Here is a 21,169-nt window from a genome sequence, read left to right as displayed (position 1 = left end):
TAATAAAAATCGTTTGCATGGCCGTCCGTCGGATCCTCTTTACTCTAAATCGGATAATCGCTTCTTTGTTACAAAATTACCAGTCAAATAAATAACAGTAAGGTTATAGATTGAGATAAAATAAGGGGAGGGGGTTGATGTGAGAGAAAAAATAGCAACAAATTAATTATTTTGAATTGAAGAAGAAATAAAATCTGTAAGAGTTATGGTGCTATTCCAATGAAAAAGTGACCTTGTTTTTTTTAGCACATTACTGTTCTCAAGTACTAAAAAAGACCATGTCTGTTCCCATACGTCATTTCAAGGAAAATAATGAGTAGAGAGAATATTAATGCTGCTCCCCGACTTGTCACTACTGAAAACTCACGGGAAAACTCATGGTAAACCTGGGAAAATCCGCTGTTGAGGCTAAAGTTTTCAACTCCAACTGCATCACGCCACCAAGCTGACATGACAGGTTACTCCACACTGACTGAATGTCAGATGACATTGTGATCGGGTGAAAGCTTGTTCAGGGGGAGTACTCTAATTCGGATTTCGGTTGAACTTTTTTTTGTGTTGGTTCCTGTCATGACTATTTGGTGATTTTGAAGCACCACGAGGAGTTTTTGTGTAGAGAGGAGAACCTTACATCTTGTCAATCACGATAAAGAAAATGTAGAAAATCCTATGAAAGTGAAAACATTAAATTAATCTTGTAAATTTTCCACCCGAAATTCGAATTCGAATATTCCGGCCGAGCAAGCTTTCACCCGATCACAATGCCATCTGGCATAAATTGAAACAACATGTGGGAACAGTCATGATCTTTTTAGTACTTGAGAACAGTAATGTGCTAAAAAAAACATGCTCATTGTTTTCATTGGAGTAGCACCATTAAGGACTTGTGATTTTTGGCAAAGGTAGTGTACCGATTGAGAAGATGGTCATTCTAAATTTATCTTGAACTCTCTCTCCGCAATTTTTTAAGATAAGATAAACATTTCTGATCAGTAATATAAATTAAGTTGGTTAGTTGCTTCAGACAATAAAAAAAACCGTAAAAATCTTTGTTTGATCACTAAAACGACCATTTGGCCAATAAAAAATATACAGTAGAGTTCCTCAAATTTGAACATTTGGGGGAGTATAGATGAAATTTCCCACTCCTCAAATTTGAACAATATTTTCAGAAACGTAACGGAATTCATGTGAAATGCACTTTCCCTAAATTAAGAAGAAAAACCTTTAGGGGAATGTATTAGGGGAAAGTCGTCTGCCTTCAAACGAAAAATGGAGTTCCAAATTTAAGATTTTTTTCTGAAGAATCCACAAAATAGATTTTATTTTCTACTACACCAAAAAATTCTCTTGTTCATTCGGCGTATATGGTTACCTCATTTAGCACTTGCAAGTCCTCAGTTTTTCCTTCTGAGGAAATTAAAAAAGTGATGTCGATTTGTATGAAGGCAGCTGGCATAGTCTGCCTTTAAACGCGAGGCAGCTGCCTTTAAATGTTTTTTTTTTCACTGAGAATATTGAATCAATAAAACTAAATGGGCTATAAATGATTAGGTTGAAGCCTAACGCACTCACTAAAATCATCACTGCAGTCAAAAGACATTAAACAATAACTTTTCTTCACATTTTTCTGAAGCACTGTTTTGCACTTGAAAATTTGGAAGAAAAAGCCATTGAAGTTGACAATTGTCAACTTGAAACATCCCGGCCGGAGCAAGATAGCAGGTTAAAGTATTTGTATGACGTTCGTCAGAGAAAAGTAGGAGTTCGATTTCAGATGATTTGATGTATGGAAAGATAGGATTTAAAGGCACACGACATTAGCATTTAAAGGCTGCTGCAGGGTGATATTTGCAAATTTTTGCCACCCACAAAAATTGTGTCATCTGAACCAAAATGTATTAACAGAAATATTAAGCCTGATTAACCTTCTATGTGTCACAATGGAAGATTTATTTGTAAAATGATTTTTACTATGAAAAATTACATGATTTGTGGAACATCAAAATTACAGTTTAGAGCTCATTTTCATTTTTTTTATCTAGCATCTAGGAAATAGGAGCTAGGCTCTCCATTTTTTGATAATTTGTGTGGATGATGGTTAGCTACCTAATAGTTAATAGAATATAATTTGTGCTTTTGAGAACAACGAAAAAATCGCAACATTTGAAGGCTCATGCATTTAAAGGCAGACGACTTTCCCCTAATGAAATTTATTGTGAAATAAATGGAATTTGTTACGAAAGTTAATATAATATGATAATATTGAGGAAACATTAGAGTAAAATGGTTCTGATTCATACTCCACACAAAATTTCTTCACGTAACCTCAAATTTTGCACTTTGAATTTAACCATCGCGTGTCGTTCAAATTTGAAGAGTTCAAATTTGAGGAACTCGACTGTAAAGCATCATAAAACCTATTGAATAAAACTTTAAATGCAAAGATAGTTTTTAAGTCCTTTATACTTTCTATTTACCAAGAATATTTCAATATTTTTGATATTTACGATTTATGATTTTCTTTAAAAAGTTTATTTAAATTTTTATTTTTAACATTTTATTTTTACGAACCACTCTTATTAAAATACTGCCAATTTTCTACATCTATTATATAGGCGATTCAAGTTTCTGACGTCTTCGAGACCTCTCTAAAAGGCTCTACACATTGGGTGCAATTTTCGTCAAAAATCGCATTTTTGGCAAAATTATCACGTTTCTACCTACAACAGTGCGGACGATTTCCTTCAAAAGAGCAATTTTTGACGAAAACTTCTTACAATGTGTAGATACCCTAATGAATCCTAACTTGTTTAAATTGGTTGACAAAAAAGTTCTAAAGAGCTTTTTAAGTTATTCCTTGAAAAACCGTTATTAAGAATTCCTCAAAGGCATTTTAGAATTCGGATGAAATGTTTGTCTAGATTCTGGACTCTAAACAACATCTAAAACATAACTAAAAATGCAAAAAAGAATAATACGATGTGTTTTCGCGATATTCCTAAAAAAATGGTTTTCGAAAAGGAAAAGGAGAAGCGATGTAAAATAAAGCCGTGTTATCATCTTCTTGACCTCTATATTTTTGTAGCTTTTTTTTATAAAATTTGTTTAGTCAAGTTTATTAAAATGAGAGGTTAAGATTTTAAGAGTTGAATTTCCTTGAATTTCTCTTTTCTCCCGCGGAAAACTTGCATAACAGCTCAACTGATTTTATCGCACATTTATTTATTATTGTTTTGATTTTGTAATGCTAGGTTCGGCAGGGCCATTTTCTTCGAAATATTGAATTTTTTTAATGTATCTCCGCGTCCAACATTGGGCAAGGACGAGAGTTTTGCGATAAGGCTTTAAATAACGGTTTACGGAATTTTCGTATATATATGTCCGTATTGCACATTTCGTATTGCAGAATTTTTTTTATTCTAGGAAATTTCTCGTATTTTACATTTCGTCTTTCATACATTATTCTACAAAAAATTGAACATTTTGTCAGCCATACATTTCACTTAAGCATATATAGTAAAGCGAGGTAATTCCGATGCTTTTCATAGAGTGCGACTTTAATGGTCTCTACACACTAGAGAAATTTATGTCCATATTTGCCAGTTTTTCCTATAGAAGCGTAGGCAATTTACTTCAATATGGACATAAATTTCTCTAGTGTGTAGAGGCCATAACGCTTGTTTTTGGACTGATGAAATGTTTTTTCCCCATTCCAAATCAATAGAATTATTCTTTGTTTCATTTAAAATTATGAAATCAATTAATTAGTGGGTGAAATACATCCTCTATTAAACCGATAAAAATATAATTTTTAGTTTTTCTTAAAGTAGAATAGTTATATTGTGTTACTACAGTGATTAATTATGGAAATTAAAATATGAATTATATTTTAAGTGGATTTATCGGAGTTAAATCGGTCGCGACATCCGAGTTTTGCAATCGTCGGAGTTGCATGGCCTTACTATAAACCAATAAATTAACAAAATTGCAGTTATACAAGGTCATGGGCGCTATGCGTCTCGGTTCTGAGTTTAATGCCCAGCGCACAATAACTTTTGTTTTGTAAACATGTTTTTGGCATTTTAATGTGAGTGAGTGATATCTAGATCTAGTCATCTCGCTCATTCTCATGGGAAATTTTGAAAACATGTTTACAAACAACAGTTATTGTGCGCTGGGCATAAAACCGAATATCATGCATAATTCACAATAAAAAAAACACGCGAATTTATCTGAAACTACTAAAAATATGTGTACTAATTAATTTTGTAAACAAAAAGAAATTTCTTAGAAAATATTTCACCTTGACAGAGACTGCTGAGCAACAAGGCTAGAAACATTATTTTATTAGTTCCGATGCTCACCGCTACGAGCACAAAACAATGTCCTTCGCATATATTTTGTAAGGGATATTTTCTATGAGAGTTTTTTCATTATATTTCATTTTATTAAAAGGTTTTCATTATTATTAGCGATTCCCCTAAGAGAGAGTTTCTTAAATGTAAGTGGTATGAAAAACAAAGGTCAATTCATAGGCTTTAATTCACGCTTATCTGGTCAGACAAGTCACAAAATGCATATGAAAAACGTTTTTTATTAATCTACCATTTCCTGTTCAAATTTTACAAAATACTTGGCAACATTTTGTGAATGGTACAAAAAAAGGCTACTAACAAGTAATGATACGATTTCTTAAATTACCAATAGGTCTTCCTTCGACCCTATATTAATTTCCATAGATGAGTAAAACCTTTCAAAACTACCCATCGTATTTTCTTTATTTTCACTTTTTCACTGTGACATGAAAAACAAAAATCAATTGTTAAGGATTTACTGGCATTGACAAACCTTTTAATTCTCAACCTATTAGTTAAGCATTTAATATCCATGTTGAATGACAATGCAATATAATTTTTCCCAAGACTTATTCGCACAAACTTTTAAATAAATATTATTTATCATCTGCATAAGCTGTATTATATTCTAGTCCCCGGTGAGTGGCCTTCAAAGTTGAAGCCAATTTTTTGCTTTCACATACAAATGCGTATGAGAATTTTTCTGAACTCGTGATCGTTATGCTAAATATTTAAAAAGTGAGAAGTTTTTCTGTATTATAAGATACCTTTCCGTACGGAGGGATAAATATACTAAATTTTTTGTTTAAATAAAAGTTTTCCTTGGAGCATTGTGAGCTGAGTCCGAGATCAATTTGGGAATTGACTTCAAATAGCTCCATATAAAAAGGTCAACTTGCCAGGCGCTTGATTATATTACAGTAGACTGTCTCTCAATCGACTGTTTTTTAATTGGAAGAAAAAATTGTTGATAATTTTTACGTTTCATTTTGAAGCCAATTTGCTCAAATTCGATGTAGTTTCTCTTACTTTATCATGATTCTTTATAATTGAGCGCTTTTTGTGGAATTTACAATGATTTTGACGCCCAAATCTATCAATAATTTGGATGACATTTTGCCCCATATGTCCAATTGAGAAAGAGTCTACTGTACCAAGAAAAGAATATATCTATATTATTGCATAATTTAAAAGAGAAAATCGAAAATTTTCTTCACTATTTTTTTTCTTGTGCAGTCTTTTATGTAAGAAATTCCGGCTTAACCTGAGCCTATAAAGTGTCATCAGAAAAAAGCTTTTCCTGCGGAACTCTCAAGAGCTTTCTGGAGCTTGTTATTTCTCTTGCACAGAATGCAATACGTTCTCCTACAAATTTCTACACTCCCTCCCCTTTTGTCTTAAAGGTGAAAAATCCCGCGACGGAATAACAGAGAAAATCTCTGTGAGATTTCCCATTGTTTTGAACCCCTCGATGGAAAACCCTCCCCCATACGGATGGAAGATGAAGAGAGTCATCGACATTGTCTCACAGTGTTTCGCAATCAGATCCTTCCACGCAAAAACATTTTGCCACGGGAAAATTGTGTTTTTGGGAATGGGGAGGTAAGGTTAGAAAATGTTTTTCGTCGACTTTTGGTACTTTGCCCATCCTCTCTGCCGACTAAATTAGTAATAAATTCTGGGATTAAATTGGCGCATTTACTTAAGGAAAAACCAAAGAAGCATTTTCCCACCTTGAAATAAAGAAATCACACTGCCACCGTTAAATTTCGAAAGTGCTGCGAAAATGACGAGATTTGCAGAGAGGGTAGTGGAAAATGGAAAATGCCTCAAGACGATGAAGGTGGAATGGAATTTGAGGCAGTGAATTGTCTTGGAGGTGAAATAAAATGTCTAACAAGGCAAAATCATCCTTTTTTTCTTCACTTTTTCTCCCCTACCACCATTTCTTCAATTACATGAACCATCCCCCTTAGCGGGAAAATCCTCAAGAAAACACGCAGGAAAACCATCTCAAGAGTGTATGGAAATTATCCCTATTAATGGATTCTCATTCTGTGCACCGTCCCTTCCCCCATGGAAATCCACTAAGGCTCTTGCATTTTCCACAGCCTGAGAAAATCACACTCATAATTTATTCATTTTTTTCATCTTTGATACTGCTTTTTCTCACCATTGAAAATCCACAGGGAAATAATACTGAAAGTTGTGTTTCAACTTTTGAAAGTATATTAAAAGATTTTTCTGAGCAATTCCAGAAATATCTTGACTGTTCTCTTAAAGAAAATGTCTCAGAGTTTTGTTAAAAATTTATTGAAATTGTTTTTGGTTACCTTTCATTTTATAATTCACAAGAGTTAACAGGTATTCTTTCTAGCAAAATTCGAAATCTATAAGATGCTTGAAAGAAATAAGCTACCCTTGGATCGGTTTTTGAGAGATTCACTCAAATACCTAATTTATTATTTAATTTAACAATAACACAATATTTATCTGTGATCCTATGGCCGCTATTACTCAATTTCAATCCTAAATAACTTACGTATTTACAAATGTAAAGTGATTCTGTGTGTAAAAAAGGAACTATCGAGCATTTCACGAAGTATTTTACAATTGGCTACTTATTTTGCATAAAGGGTTGAAAAGTGGTTAATCTACTCTATTATGACTTCATAAAAACATGATTTATCGTCCACTGTAAATGACACAAATGGTCATTTTTGCATTTTTTCACATAAAATTTAATATTATATTTTTTACATTTCCATTGTGAATCTAAATGAGACTGATTTAAGTTAAAGGCCAAGTAAGTATTGTATTGTATTATATTTATTTTTCATTACCATTGACAATATTTCGTTCATGTTCAACCTATCATACCTTGCGGCCATCGCCGTCTTAGCGGTGGTGATCAACCTCCTCGGCGAAAGCGATGGAAAACCCCTTCACAGGTTGTATATTTTCAAGGTTTACGCTTTTACATTTTTAATATTAATTCCTGAGTTTGTCCATGAGTGTCTAAGACAATGATAAGAATAGAGGCCTAGCCATACTAGCTATTTGGCCATCAGAATGTATCAAGATATTACAACATTTGCATTTAATGTTTGCACTTAAAAATAGGTAATTAATAAAGTAATACAACATTTTCAATCTAAAAGAGTTCTTTTCATTTAATGTTTTGATCAAAAAAATACAAAAAAAAAATTGTCAATCATAACGATTTTTGTTTGAACGTTAATATCGAGGTTAAAAAGGAGTGGCAAAGCGTCCGAGGCTTTGCGATCTGCTCGAATTCCCGAGAAAGAGCTCTGCCTTATATACCTTTTCGCAAGTTTTTCTGGTGTATAGGGTAAGAGTGCCAAATTTCGGCATAGTTGCATGCAAGCGTCAAAGTCTCAAGTTTGAAATGTAATATTTTAAATACAAATAGATTTTTTTATTCTTTCTTCTAAAAGAGTGTTGCTTGCAACCCTGAAAAGAGTTTACCGGCCCTATTTTGGCCACCTTCATTCTCATAGTTCCTTGCCCTTTGGGAATTCTTCCAATATCTTTTTCGCCTCATCTCGTTTGTCGAAGCTACATTTTTTTTTTGTTATTCTTTTGCATTGTATAATCTCTAGAGTACGCAAAATCTAAAAATTCATGGAAATTCGAGGAACAAAAAAGGTGGCCGAAATTGCAAGCTGGCCGAAATTTCACACATTTACCCTATAAAATTATGGTTGAATTTAATTTGTTTACAAACCACCACAAAACCATCTTGAAGTTGTAAATAGTTCATGAAAAGGGTTCCAAAAAAATCATTAAACTTTTAATTAATTAATTGACCAAATCGGATGAAAATTAGGCGTTTGACCTTCAATAATTCAAGATGGCGATTTTTCCGGTGATAGGTGTCTAAGGACGAAATGTTTAACTGGACTACCTCTAAAACACATCCAAAAATGAACGTAATCGCCAGGGAAATTTTTTTGCAATGTTAGAAAAACCTCATTTTTGGTCTTTTTTTGGGGGATAGAGAACGCATGAAAAGGGAGGGGGGAAAATAAAGAGATTGGGTTCGAGATAATGTCATTTGAGGTGGAGTCATCAAAGACCGGAAGTTGATATCTCTTACCGTTTGAATTTTATATGGGTCAAAAGACTGGAAAAGTGCGAAAAACAGTATTTAAAAAAAAATCTATTACTGTTACTTTCCCGATCCATCACCGATTATGACCGATGTAGTCGGGTTCAGAATTATAAAAACCTTTCAAAAAAGTCCAAATTTAACAAAATCCGTTGAAAATTAGGCCCTCCAGGGCGGTTGAAGTTTGACTTTGCATAATTCAAGATGGAGATTTTTCCGGTAATAGGTGTCGAATGACGAAATGTTCGGTTTAACTACCTCCAAAACATATCCAAAAATGAAGGAAATCGTCAGGGCCAATTTATTGCAAAGTCAAAAAAAAAACATGTTTTTGGAGGGGATAGATAAGGTGGGGGTAATTTGGGTAAGTTAGTTCGATAGAGAATGTTGATTTGTCGGGGGATCACCGAAGACCGGAAGTCAATATCTCTTACCGTTTGGCAGCCAGAATGGAAAGAAGTTGAAAAAAACACGATTGTTAAAACTGCTCTCTCTTGGAGTTCGAGCAGTTAAAACAATCTGAGAGAAAAGTTGTATTTTAGCTAATAAAATAAATAAAATACTTTATTGCATCCATAAAACAGATTTTCAAGAACAGTTTTAATTTTCTAAGTAGAACTTTGCTGAAAATTGATAACAGTTCGTTTTCCATGTTTTCTGAGATATATGAGATTATAGCGCCTCTGATGTCAAATTTGCCAACTTCATCTGTTACAGAGAATTGTCGGTTATGTAAAAGAGAACAATCTTTTCTCTCTTGAAGGAATAAATCGATGCAGCAAAATCGGACTTCAGCACCTGTCAAAAAACGGAAAACGGTTTTACTTGCAATCTGTTCACTTGTATTTTGAATTGATTAATTATGACATTTTGTTAAAAACAAATAAAAATAATAATTTGTAATGCATTTTCAGAGCTATTTTAAAGTTTGGAATATCAATCTATTTTTGGGAACATGGTGAATCGGTCACATTAGTTAAAGAATTCCTAAGCAGGCAAAAAAACAAAATGAAATAAAAATGATCAGTATTTTCGTAAATTATTTAAGCCAAGCAATAGAAAGAATAAGAGCATTCAATGGGTCAAGTGGGCACTCGCTCTATGATGCAAGTGTCCCGGATTCGTATCCCCTTTACTTACCTACTTACGTAGGTGGGTTTAATGTGCTTTCCACTCTTGGTGACTCTCCGTCAGCTCACTCCAGAAACGTAGCATAGGTCGCTGTCGAAAAGTCCGTCCATCGGAGGCTCCTTGCGGGTTTAGATTTAGCAATATTTCTTCGAGGTCTGCTTGAAACTTAATAGGGGAGAGTGGGAACTTTCACGCACCTGAATGAATTATATTCAAGGAAATAGAATTCCGTTAGTGTTGGATAACGAGCTGGCGTGATGGATATTCTGTGGGGACACTTCCGGTAATCGCCAGTGAAAATTTATTTCACCAAGAAAAACAAATTTTCTGTCTTGCCCAGAGCTTTCGGTCCGGATGTGGACCTTCTTCAGTGGCTACAAAAAGTTTTTCATTTATTTTCAATAGTATTTTTATACAAGGTCGTTTCTTCTTCATTTGAACAATTTTTAAATTTCAATTCACTCGACTAGACTATGTTTTTTGATTTCCTGAAGTTCGTTATTTCTGGAAATTCCGTTAGTTTCTCTTGAGTATTGAATATTTGTTAATATCACAGTTAAAATTAAAATCAATTTTAAAATGAAATTGCAGTAATGAACTCATTTTTTTATCTGATAGAATATTTCCGATAATTTAATGTATTATTCCTTTGATTATTCTAAAATTTCGTATTTTTGAAAATCATGCATAATATAAATTGCCTCACTTTCCCCTAAACTTATTTAAAAAATATATAAATAAAATAAAAAATATATTTTTAGTATTTCATGCCTGAGAAAAACATTTGCATTTTTCCTGTAGACTATTACACTTTATTTACATATAATTGCTTTTCGCTCTTGTATTTAATTACCGGAAAGTTCCCATGCTTCGTATGATCCCAAGCTTCGTAATGACTAAATTTTTCTTATGGCTTTCAATAAATGTGACTCCTCTAGTTTGATATCTATGGACTCAGCAATATATTTTAAAAACAGGACACTTTCCCCTAAATTTTGAATCATAGGTGCGATGATTTACGTTTATTGAGAAACATAGGAAAATTTAGTTAATACGTAGCTAGAGATCGTACAAAACATGGGCACTTTCGCCTATCTTCAGTAGAATATATTGCATGAAATGAGTTAACCCATTAGTGTAAAATTTAATTTTATTCATGATCCATGATCCGACTATGGAATTAGGCTTTTTTCATCCTCTTTCAATATTTCTTGACATAATATTTGATTTTCGCGCTCTTTTGATATTCTAGCAATGTTTTCTCGAAGCTGCTCTCTCGCTCTTCCAGTGCCTTCCAGTAAACTCTCCAAACTTTACAATTTTCTATCTCTTTCTATTACTCGATGTTCCAGTTTGAGTGCAAATGAGATGGTAGTTGGAAAAGTGTGAGAGAGAAATTGGAGAGATTGGCCCTCAATTGAGAAAGAATCCAACGCGCACCGAAATCGCGCATATTCTGGTAATTTGCGTGTATTTTGAATTTTTCACGTCATTTTAGTGAATTGTACGAATTACCGGATGATTCCGAAATTTCTCTAAAAAGCAGTTTTTCCCAAGTGATCACTCAGTCGGTGTGTTTAAACAGGTGTTTGAGCAACTTTCCGGTTTATTTTTTTTTGTGTGACACTATCTATCGTGCCTCTCTTTCATGCAAATCAGATAGGTAGTAGTTTGTTGTGCATTTCTCTTTTACTCTCACTGCTCAAGCTCCAAAGTTTTGCTGAGTGGGGAGATTTTTTGGTGAAAGAGACAGCATGATGTTGAATGTGAAGTGAACGTAATCTGCGCGTCCAACACTAAAATCATCGACTATTTTGCACAATTTGTGCGTTTTTCGATCAGCTCCCGCATTGCTTTTGCCTTCTGCTGTGTATTTCTCTGTGTATTTCGCTTTAAGTGTCACCCAATCCCAAGTCACAGTACACCCTATATTTGTGCACAACACCCACAGTCCAAATCTGCCCCCAAAAGTCATTTTAACGCTAAAGTCAAAAACGTGTCGAGCTAAAAGTTCCTGGAAGACATACAAGAAAAAAAAGAACGTCAAAGAGAGCAAAAGACCTTAGTGTTTTGTTGTATGTGTGTGAAGGTGGTAAGAGAGAAAAAAGAATGATGAAAGTGAATAAAAGTCAACACTACAATTGTAAGTGAGAAAGAGATAGCAATAGAATTTCTCTGGAGACTTTGGTTCTCTTTCACCCACATCGCTATACAGAGTGATTTCGAATTTGTGTGAGTGTTCTGAAAGTGTCAAAAATTGTGTGATTCAACCTACTGTCAAACATCTATCCCGCTCTATCTGAAAGACCTAATACCAGTGCAAGAAAGAGACAAAGATAGTCAACACGTGCAACGCACCGATACTATTCTGGTAAGTTGACACAAATTTTGAAGTGCAGTTATTACTAAAAATGCAAAAAAGACTCATAAAAATCTCCCACATTTTTAATTTTTGACACATATTTGACACTTTTGACAACCCACAGACCTAAAAATGTCACAAGTTATGCACAAAATAGGGATTATGTTTGTGACTGAACCATAAAATCTATCAATGTGTGTGTAATTGCAGAAAATCTCTCTCTGAATTCACACACTTCTCCTCTCTTTTCACCATTCACAGAGAATATATATTTTTCTAATTGGAAATGATGACGTCATGGCCATATGATTTATGTTTTGTCGAACAACAAAAGCCACTTAGTCCACCCTCGAGGCCAAGTTTTCCAACACATTCTCACAGGCCATGGAGAAAATGGGTGGCTTTTCTGGGGTTGAAGGGTTAATTGCTAATACATGCACCATTTGGAATGTAATTGGACTCAAATGATGTTACTCTATGGCGGATCTTTCTCATTCTATTCTGAAGCTTTTTGACCATGAAATTTAGGATATTGTTTCAAGGACTCAGGTGTGATTGTTTCTCCTGTAAAACTATGTTGAATATTTATAAATAAGTAAAGTTTTAATGGTCAATGTTTTTAAAGAGTATAATATTTAAGTCAGTAAAAAGTACATTTCCTGTAAACCTAAATAAAAGAAAATTGTAAAACATTCTTGAGAAAGTTCAAAATATGTAGCACATCAATGCATTTGGGATTTTTTGGGTATGTAATGGGTTCAGTCCTAGAGCGCTGGTTCTATGATGCAAGTATTCCGAGTTCGAATCCTTCTTAAGCCATTAGAAATTTTTCTTGTTTGATTGGTGTTCGACTTGAATTAAACTAGGCTGGACTTGGTTCCATGGTGCTTGAAACTGACAATTCCATCCCTATAATAATGTAATCTACTGGATACATCTACGGCTTAAGCCGAGAGGTGACTTAACGTAAGTGTAATCAAAATAATGATTAGATTGTATTTCCGTAAGTTTCTGACTCATTCATTTCTCGGCTTAAGCCGAGAAATGGCTTAGTTAGTGGGAAACCAATAATGGGAATGTAGTAAATCATTATTTTGATTATAATTACGTTAAGGTGTCTCTCGGCTAAAGTCGTAAGTGTGTCTAGGGCATAAGTCTGTCTAGAGCAGGGGTGTGCAAGAACCGTTGAAACCGAATAAACGTCAAAATAAGTTTGTTCAGGTAGCATTTTGACCATTGAAGTACAAGTTTCATTTGACATTTGTTCGGTTTTAAACGGTTCTTAAACACATCTGAAGACCAATTGTGATCGCCATCACGCTTTTTATCACAGTATGATAAAAATGTCGCTCAATTTCGCTCAAATGATTTCCGAATATTGTCAAAACTCCACGAGCTTAAATAAATATCGTTTTCCACAAAAGAAAAAAAAAACAAAACGTGTTTATTTTATAATCATGATTCACCTAAATTTATCCGAAATTATATATTATGGACAGATGGTGCCTAGAGAGGAGGTCTCTGATGTCACTGAAGAATTTAAGAATTTACCAAAACGAAATCAAATGGGGGAGATCTCCTCCTATGACCAGAACTCCTCTTCTTCCACCGGCTACACTACCAAAAATTGAAAGAATAATATCATTCTCGGTGTATTTCTCAAGGAATCCTCATCGACTGCACCTCCACCGGTTCGAATCCTGTCGCCATTCAGACAAATTTGTTTTTACTGTCATTTTAAAATCATTTAATGAATCTTTCTACTATATGGGGGTCTTTTGACATCCTCTCATACCGTTAAGCTGATTGGAAATTTCTTGCCACTTAGGGTAAGTGTGCTTAATTCCGGCCAGCTTGCAATTTCGGCCACTTTTTTGTTCCTCGAATTTCCATGAACTTTTAGATTTTACGTACTCTAGAGATTATACAATGCAAAAGAATTACAAAAAGTGTAGCTTCGACAAACGGGATGACGTGAAAAAGATATTGGAAGAATTCCCAAAGGGCAAGGAACTATGAGAATGGAGGTGGCTGAAATAGGGCACCAAAGCTATGCCTATATTTTTATTCATTTTAAAATGTATTAAGAATGATTTTAGAGTAAATAAAGACGGTAAACTATCTACAAGGTTCCAAGCAACACTCTTTCAGAAGAAAGAATAAAAAAAATCAATTTATATTTAAAATATTACATTTCAAATTTGAGACTTTGACGCTTGCATGCAACTATGCCGAAATTTGGCACACTTACCCTACTTTTTTTAGATGACCCTAATTTTCTCTCGTTTTGCCAAATAAAATTATCCGAATCGTTTTCGCCAGTTCTAGCAAATGAGTTTTCTGGACATTGGTCATTCCCTGCAAATAAATGCTAAAAGTAATGATTTTTTTAGAAAAAAAAACACAAAAGCACTACCATAAAAAATTATTACAAAATAAAACAAACAGTATGAAAACGATTAAAATAATTAAATTAACTTGCATCTCTCTCTATACTCTTATTTTTACTACTCTCAATTTTTTTTTAAAGAAAAATCCTTTTTTAACTTGAACAACACTTTTATCACCCGTGACGGGAGGATATGCTAGTATATCGTATTGATAAAATGAGCGACTCATGGTTGCCAACATTGATTTTTGTCGCTCAGCGCCAAACTCGAAGATTGACATTTCCAGTAAGGCGGGAAGTTTTCTACGATAAAAATTACTGTTAAACCATATGATAAAACCCGTGACGGCGATCACAATTGCTTCTCTGGTCTAGAGCATAAGATTAGTTATTACAAACACGCCTTGAAATCTCACTTGTAAGAAGGCTCATTCCTTTATGGACCCTTTTGATCGTAATAATATTATTAGCATTAATGCATTTTTGTTAGTAAGGAATTTAAAACTTACCAAAAACTAGTTTAATTAACTTAATATTCCAAAATGCTCATTTCATTAATTCAAATTGTTGCAAAATACTTTCGTTTAAAAAAATATTATTATATCCACTATATCACTGTTTTTCAAGGTGGGAGCTTATCTCATTTTATTTACTGAACAAATACGAAATTTTACTCTTCAAATTGAATTAAATTGTGTTCAAAGTGGGGCAACAGCATACCTGTTTTTTGTTTTATACTTAAATTAATTATAAAGTATAAATAAGTATAATTAAAAAAAACACTTTCATACCTAACTTATTTCCTAGAATTCTGTATATTAAATAAAAATATTATTAGTATTATGGTTTAAATCTGTTAAATACTACCATATCTTCAATATAGAGTTCTATTTATAAATTTTTAATCAAATTAAGCGCTCAGATTACTGATTTTATTATTAGTAGTATTTTCTAAATTTTTTAAAGTATGGAAAAACATTTGGATAATGTCCAGTGCATAATAACTTTTGTCTGCAAACACGTTTTCAAAATTTCCCATGAGAATGAGCGAGATGTCTAGATCTACATCTCACTCACTCTCATTGAAATGTCAAAAACATGTTTACACAAAAAAAGTTATTGTGCATTGTGCATAATGCTTTATTGTTATTGTGCATTGTGCATAAGGCAACTTGCCATGGAGAAGCCCAAATAACCAAAAGAATAGAATGGAATAGAATCATGAGTGAAAACGGTCAAAAATACAGAATTTATATTCTAATGACTCTGGCAGACCTTTTTTAATAGATCAGGAAAATTTCATAAAGTCAAAATTCACATCCCTTTCTTTCTTAAAAGCTTTACTACTCTTTCGCACTCATCTTTTTCATTTGAACATCACACCAAATTAAATTTAGTTCGCGAAAGGGACACGAATTTTGATTTTATTAAATTATACCAAGCTAAAAGGTGTGCCGAAGACATAACGACCGTCTATTGGGTCTATGGTATCGAGAGAGGAACATATCGTTGTTGGGCGTTGGGAATCACAGCTACGATCAACGCAGCGCATGGGACAAGGAAAATGTCCCAGTAGAGTTTTTTAAGACATTAATGAGCGGCAGTCGATCTCGGGGGAGACTTAGGCCAATCAAATTAAATTAAATTAAATTAAAATTAAATTAATCAAATAAAAAAAAAACTTAACTGAGAGTTGGCTCTGGAGGCTTTAAAGAAGTTATTCTAAGTATCTTAAGATGGATACTCCATGAGGGGAACACCTGGTTTATTGAGCAACACAATGTGATTTAAAATTTCTGGTCTTTTAAAAGCATGTTACCCGGCCACACTTACGGTCCATCAACCCTAGTTTCTGACATTTTATGATGAAAACATTTTCGGGTCCCTAAAAGAAAAAAATTCTTAAACGGATAACTAAGTTTAGTTAAAAATTTAGCAAAAGGATGTTGCTCCCCCATATGAAAAAACTTTCAAAAAGATTGAGTTGTCCGTCGACATGACAATCTTTTTCTTATTTAGGGTAAGAATCCCGAAAGATACCGCTTAATGGGCCCAAATAAGTGGACTGGGTGTAGCGGTTCTTCCGCTAGTTTTCTGGGCATTCTCTTATCGGGCAACCGGTACACATACCCGAACCAGCTCGTTATTCTCGTCTGGATACAGGCCATAATGTTGAATTCCACTTACAGCTTCTTTAATTCATATTTCATTCTGATCCTGAATTATTCTGTTGTAGCACCTTTCTCAGACCCAAAAATTCTACGAAAGATACATCTCTCGAAAACTAGTAGTGCCCTCTATTCAGCACGGGTCATCGGTATACTACTTCAAGACCATGTGTGATAATGGGTTTCACAATGCTCCTGTATTTTTTTTTGATTTGCGATGGCGAAATCCTTGTATATAGGGTCTCCAATGATCATAGGCCTCGTAAGGGTACCATAAACCAAAAAAGTTTAGCGAAAATGGAGAGTCCGAAAAAAATAAGCTGTTCGAAGTTTCAGTTTAAAGTCATTAAATCGCTAGTCTTATGTACGCTACGTCGTGGGATATCGGTGCCGCAGGACGATTTGTAGAGACAGTTTTTGTCTCATTTTGCCCCAGACCTTACTGTTTCAAATGTATTACACTGACTGTCTTAAAATAAACAACTTTTATAAGGTCATATGGATTACATGCACTACTAATTTTCATAATTCTCACAGTGAGATAATTCATATTAATACAATGTAACTACAAAATTGTAACTTGTGGTTAAATGGCTTTTGCAAAATTAAAGGAACAAAGCATCTAAAAATCAATGAATTGCCTATTAGCAAATGAATGAAAACGACTTATAGCCCACATACAAATTAACCACCAGCAACAGCAAAAAAAGCACAAGAGCAGTCAAAAACGAGAGAATCAAAAAGCAAATAGTCACTTTAAATTGCTTGATCTCTTGACATTTAGGCAAATGTTCATTTTTCTCTGTCACTCTTGTTTCCCGCCCAAGACAAAAAAAAAATACGTTAAGGCGACACATACTCTCTCGAAAATTGAATATTGAGATGTGGAGACACTCTTGGGGCACAAAAAAAGTATCATCCATAGTTTGGGCCAGAAAGCATAGTTGTGACATCATCTGCAATGGAAAGTTGAGGAAAAGAAAAGTTGAAGATGTGATATTTGAGGCCCAATGTTGACAAATAACATTCTGGTGTGATTTGAGAGAGTGCCAGTGAAAACATGAAACACGGTGTTTCGTGCAATTTTCCACTCTTGTGTACATGAAAGAAAAGAAAATACATTCATTGCACGGCTTTCCACAGAGTGTGAGTTAAGTCAATCGAAGAGATTCTCCTTGGACAATTGCCAGAATGTCATTCGCGTAAATGTTCCACAAGTTGCATCAATTGCTGAACTTTTGGCTTTTCCACTTAACACAGCAAGGCCAAAAACTTTGATCACCAAATACTCTCATTAGAATGTCTCAATCGTTAAATTCCCCCAAGACAAAAATTTTCATCCGTTTTCCTCTTTTGCATACAAAAGTCTCTCAGAAGAAAAGAGCCTTTCTCCAAAAAAGAAAAGAAAAAGAAATCAATTATTCATGAAGAGCAATTGAATTGGAGGATTTGGGGATTTCTACATGACCCTTGTTTAGACAGCAAACAAAAACAAATCATTAGCATTAAATATTTTATCTCATTGACTCGGGTAATATTTACCTCAAAATCGTGATAAAAAAAATTGCACATGAACATTCTATGGCAAATTAAATTTTCAGCTGGAATTATAAAAAGGACTGCAGATTAATTTTTTTGCAGTGTGTAAAATTATCGTAGGTGAATTACAATTGTAAAATGATATGAATACCAATTAATAGGTAGGGGTTAATTAGGGATAATTTATTTAATAAAAAAAAAGTGATTTACTTTGATGGGGAAAATGAGGTTTCAAAAAAAATTCAATGGAATCTGATTGTCTTTTTTACCCATGTTTTAAACATGAACAATGGAATATTATATTCTTTAAAGACTGGTAAACTCTAACTCTTAAAATTCAAGTATATAAATTTATATTGAAAAATCCAGATTAACTTCCATAAGATTTCAGAAATGATATCAGAAAAAATATAACATAAAATAAAATGGCTTTGTCATTCCTTATTTTCTATTACTTAATCATTGAATTAGAATTACTTAATAATCAACACTTTAATTAAATATTGAAATATTTTATAAGTTTTTCTACAGCAGGAATAGTCAATCCAGAGCACATGATACTTAAAAAACGTATTCGTGTTAAGACTTCTCAACAAAATTTGATAAATAGGGATCGTTAATCTAAACGAGTAACAGTAAAATTACGCAGTCTTCTTCGGAGCGAAGAAAAAAATTTCTTAGTATTCTTAGTCCACCAAGTATCTATCTGGAAACCTTTCGTTATCTCGAAGAGTGTTCTAGAAATAAAGTTATAGATACTACGTAAGTTCTCTTTGACTTCCACACAACCTTAACCAATAGCATTGTGCACTTCAATAAACGGCAATCGTGTATACAATTGTGCCGGAAGCCTAGGATCAATTAAAGTGTAGAATTCAATTATTTGAAGTAATGAGGCAAGTCAAACAAAGCTTGTGGCACTCATCTAGATAATAAGAGCTCCCCAGATCGATCCTAGGCGTACTAAGAACACTAAGGAATTCAACGTATCTTCGCTCTGGAGAAGACTGGGTGCGAATTCGTTTTTGAATCGCTCCACACGAAACTTTGTGATCTTAACTAACTTACGTAAACGTTCAACACAATATCATAGATTATTCAGGGCTTTTCGGTTTAGGATATACTCCCTCCGTTCTGAAATAACTCGTACGTTTGGAGAAAAACTAAGAATTAAGGAATGGTTTCAGACAATGTGTTTGTTATTTGCAAATATCTTATGTATGAACGATCCTCCATGTTCAGGGATAATATGGGGATCCTACCACGATGATAATTTGGAGAATCGATATATTAAATTTATCCATTTTTTTCGCATTTTTTCGTGGTAGATAGCTAATTACTAAAAAAATGGACTATAACTAACATTACAGGCTAGAATTTATTCTAAATTTCTAGTATGCACAAGCAGAACTCAACAGTTATTATCGATATGACATTTTTATTGTTCAAATTTTGCAGAATGAGCAATTAAAAGAACATCCTTGTTTTAAGTGTTCGAATATCTGGGTGCTACATGGTTAGAGATAGGGACTTGGGACCTTCGGCGAACCCCCCATATGTTGACCCTGGGACCATTAATATGTTCCTGATTTTCCCCCCACCCCTCCTATTCCCCATGAAAATCATGTTTTTTGAGTTTGATTGATAACATGTCGTGCGATTATTTTTTCAATTTTGGATATGTTTTAGAGATTTATTTATTTATATTTATTCCATTAAAAGTACAGGTATATATACAATTTGAGTAAGTGTTCCAATTTTGATTTAATTGCTACATCTTTAATTCAGAGTACACTCAGTCCCGGCATTAAGTCCTTCGGGATTATGCACCTGACGGAATTATGCACACACAATTATGCAAATTTGCCTACCATCGGGAGTCAATTTATGAAATCATTTTTGAAATACGCCTGAATGTATACTATGGTGCGACGCGGGAAATTTGAAAACATTTTGCTACTTTTTCAGAACAATATTTTAATTTCTTTTTTTTTTAAGGTATTTTTTTTATTATTCTAACCATTTATTGAAGAACTCTGGCCATGTACTGTTTGTTAATGCATTTATATTGTTGAATTAGTTGAAACATTTGAATCTTTTTGTTTGAACTACTTTTATCGACTTTTACTCTGCGCGAAATTCGTTCAACGGTCAATTTATTCAAAAGAAAGCCCCTGTAGGTATGCAAATTTTCTCGATGCATAATGCCATTTCGCGCGTTTTTTTCGGTCCCGAAAATGTGCATAATGCCGGGATCTAGTGTATATTATAAGTACTAAACAGAGGTTTAGAATAGAAGAATATATAATATAGACTTAGGTGACTTTTACTTAATGAATGATATTTGACAGATTAGCAATACTAGAATAGAGCTTTTAAACGCTATCATTAACTGAATTTAAACTTGCTAACACTAGTTTAGCTGTTGGATCACTGTGTGAGGCAATATGCGGCAGTTCTCGATAAATTTCAATTGAAGTTTATTGAGGTAGGAGTCGATCATTTGAAAATTTGCCAGTTTGTGCAAGCGGTATGTTGAATAATCTCGCGGTTTTTTATATATAATTTTAAGGAACTTGTTCTGGATGTTTTAGAGATTACCAAGGCGGACATTCTACCATGTAGGAAAATACCGTTTAATCATTCCTAATAACGGTTTTTCAAGGTCAAAGATTAAAAAGACATTAGAGAGCGCATTTATCAAGCGAATGGGGTCTTATTTGGGCTCGTTGGAGAGGTCTTGGAATTTCCGACAAAACTGAACTGTTTTGAATCGGTAATTAACCGGTTCATAAGCGATAAATAATTTTTATACCAAATTCAATTAAATTACTCCTGAGGTGTATTTTGGAAAATATTTTGAGTGATTTATAAGTCGGTTCAAATCGGTCGTGAACCGGTAATGAACCGGTTATTTACCGATAAGTAATTTTTGTTCGAATATAATTTTTATTACTCTTTAAACTTGTGGAATCTATTGAGTGATTTATGAATCTATTCAAATCGGTTGGGCACCTGTAAACGGTAAATGATGCGCAAGTACTTTTGAGGTATAGCATCTAAGCCACGAGGTCGAGCATTTCGCAAAGC

The 21,169-nt window shown here is 33.8% G+C and overlaps 1 protein-coding gene across 5 annotated transcripts in view; it reads left to right on the top strand.

Annotated features, from left to right (window-relative positions):
• Positions 1-10,966: 10,966 nt before the first annotated feature.
• The window catches only part of LOC129803427 (muscleblind-like protein 1), a 423,069-nt gene continuing 412,866 nt past the window's right edge, over positions 10,967-21,169 (top strand). For 4 of the 5 annotated variants that reach the window (XM_055849986.1, XM_055849982.1, XM_055849980.1 and 1 more), the window contains exon 1: positions 10,977-11,992. The gene's annotated coding sequence lies outside the window, so the exon portion shown is untranslated. Of the gene's footprint in view, positions 11,993-21,169 lie in introns of all 5 variants that reach the window. The other variant, XM_055849975.1, reaches the window with a different exon arrangement.

Source organism: Phlebotomus papatasi, chromosome 2, assembly GCF_024763615.1.
Source record: "Phlebotomus papatasi isolate M1 chromosome 2, Ppap_2.1, whole genome shotgun sequence".
Lineage (NCBI taxonomy): Eukaryota > Metazoa > Arthropoda > Insecta > Diptera > Psychodidae > Phlebotomus > Phlebotomus papatasi.
This window is presented reverse-complemented; position numbering and strand designations above follow the sequence as displayed.